This window comes from Pteropus vampyrus, unplaced genomic scaffold (assembly GCF_000151845.1).
Source record: "Pteropus vampyrus isolate Shadow unplaced genomic scaffold, Pvam_2.0 Scaffold982, whole genome shotgun sequence".
NCBI classification, from domain to species: domain Eukaryota; kingdom Metazoa; phylum Chordata; class Mammalia; order Chiroptera; family Pteropodidae; genus Pteropus; species Pteropus vampyrus.
Window position 1 is genome coordinate 18,561 of NW_011889763.1, and position 2,804 is coordinate 21,364.

Sequence of the window (2,804 nt, forward strand, 5' to 3'; positions counted from 1 at the left end):
ATTTGCAAAAGAGATTTCAAATTTCCAGCCTCAAGGAGAAATCTGCATCCAAACAATTACTTCTTTCTACCTATTATTCTTTCTTTTCTCTCTTTCTCTTTTTTTATTAGATGGATGTTTGATCCCATGGAGAAGTCAATCGCTTTAATCTTTCTAGGTAAAGAGAAGCAATTCAATACTCAGGAATCAACTCAAAACCAGCCTTCAAGTTCTTAAAATAAAAGTCACAGTGTTGAGGAAGTAAATATATCAATTCAACATAGGAGAGAATTCAATATAAAAGAAAGAACATTTTCCACCACCATTCCACATTGGACTGAGAGACGAAAACTAAGTTCCCAATTAATAATTAGATATTTTTAGATAAATAGAACCTCTGAGATTCTTGTTAGTCATTTCTCTTTATGTATTTGAAATTGTGACAGGAATCTATTTTCCTCCAATGCTTGACACATTACCTGTCAAATAAGAAGACTAAAGCTCTATCTAGTCATATGATATGACACGTCTTTGGTGACTACATTCTGTTTAAACTGAGAGTATATATAAAAAAACAGATTAAGAGTGAAATGTTTTAAACTACATTTTAATTTAGAAAACATGGTCATTTATTGAAATCTTAATGCCAGAGAAAAGGGAAGAATTAGGTAATAAATAATTTACAAGTGAATTAGATTTATTCTGCTGAAAGGAAAGCTAGTTGAAAAATATTATTAATTATAGTGCATTGCTAGCTTAATTTTAACATATGAGGGAAGATTAGAGACAAATGTAACACTCAAAAATGCAAACGAGAAAATATAAAACACACGAAAAAGTAACAAGAAATCTATTAAGTCTAGCTGACCTAGGATTCCTTTCCCTGAGGTCTACTTTCACCTTGGAGAATGTAATTAGACATGGGCTGTGAAAACATATAGCTGGCTAGAAACTGCCAGGGGAGAAAAAAAAACGAGTTGCTAGTAAAGAAACAAAGCAAGATATGGCTGGATAATAATTAATATCATTTCTACAATGTGCCAAAAAGTTTTCTTTTGTCGACAGTACTGTCGAAAGGAAACCCTCCCAAATACTATTTCAAACCACTTTGTTATTTTTGTTATTCTTTTACCTATCTGTTTTCAATTCTGTTTATTATATGAGAAATAATTTATAGATGTTAAGATGAACAAATCTTAAATGTATAGATTGAAATTAGATTTCCTTATGTGTGCATGTGTACACTTATCAAATTAAAAAAATATCTCTCTCATATCAAAAATATCCCTTGGGCCCTTTTGCAGTAAATATTCAGCATCAGAACTAATGACTATTTTCATTTTATCACTAGACATTAGTTTTGTCTATTCTACAATTTCATTTAAATAAAATTTCACTCTTTGGTTTTGAATGTCTTCTGCCTAACATAGCAATGTTTTAAAAATGCATCTATGTTGTTTCATGTACTAGTTTAAGATTTTAAAATTTTTGTTACTGAGTAGTATTCTACTGTATGAATGTAGTCTAGTCCCATTTTGGTGTCTACTTCTCAGGTGACCTAAACTTACATGATTGGTACTGGGAGAGGTCTGAGAAAACAGGTGATAACCAGGGATTTGTGGCTGGTTTGCTCACCACCTGGCAGGCAAATGGGACCCCACCGCAAGTGGCAGAGTCTTCTGATGAAAAGGAGATTTACTGATTATTCCAGAATTTTTTCTTAAATACATATTCTCATGGTGGAACATCATACATTCTGAAATTTACTCTACTAATTTGAGATGCAATAGGGAATGTGCCTTCGGGTTTCACAGTTTCAGAACTGTGACTATATAAGTAAATATTTATGTCCGTTCTTTTTTCCTTCTTTTGAACATACATCTCTAGGAAACTGACAAGAAAAATTCTGAGATGTTTTCAATTAAATTACAGTGGCTGAAGAATGAGAGAACGAAACAAAGCAGTTAGGCTGTTAGCAGATTGTGGCCAGCTGACAAAAGTCTGCTCAGTTCCTGAATGGGTGAGACTTTAAATCAACATCCAGGCTTCTAGTTGCAGACCACTAGACACCACTGCATCCTGCCACGTGGGTGCATGAACTTTCAGAATTGCTGCCTGTAACCAATCAAAAGTAGAAAGTAAGTATTTCTTCCTTATAAATGTTGCTCCTACCACAGAACTGCCCCCCTTATTTGTAGCAAAAGCAAATTCTTTTAAAATAACGTTACATCTTTCTTCCCCAAAACATAAGGTATGAAAAGAGCTCCTCGACTCCAGGATGGCAGACAACCTTCGCCTGACGCTACTGCTGGTAGTTCAGAGTTCATGCCCCAGGACTTGGTCCTTTATGGCCAATAAACCCTTTCTTTCAAAAAAGCTTTCAGCTATGGAAGTTTTTTGTTTAATGATGTCATACACAATATCTTGCATCTCACTCTTCACTTTCAGTATATCTTGGGGAATTTTCCATGTTAACGCTTAAAGAATGTCTTAACTCAGTATATGGCCGCTTATTAATTGATAATAAATTACCAACACTTCCACTCCAGTCATGTCTTCCACGATTCAGGCTGGCTTATTGCTTTCTAAAATTCCAGAAGTCTTCTTTTCTTTCTTATATTTTAGTTCATAAATCCATGTTATTTTGAAATTAGTAATACTTCATTACTCTGCAATTATGTTTATTCTTGTTTAATCCAGGCTGTAAAATTTTAAGAAATTATTTCTTTGTAGTCATAGTACACTGGCATTTGAGGATCATATCAGACAATGGTCTCTTCCCTAGTGACTTTAATCCTAGTTGTATGAAATTTGCGGTGGCAAAA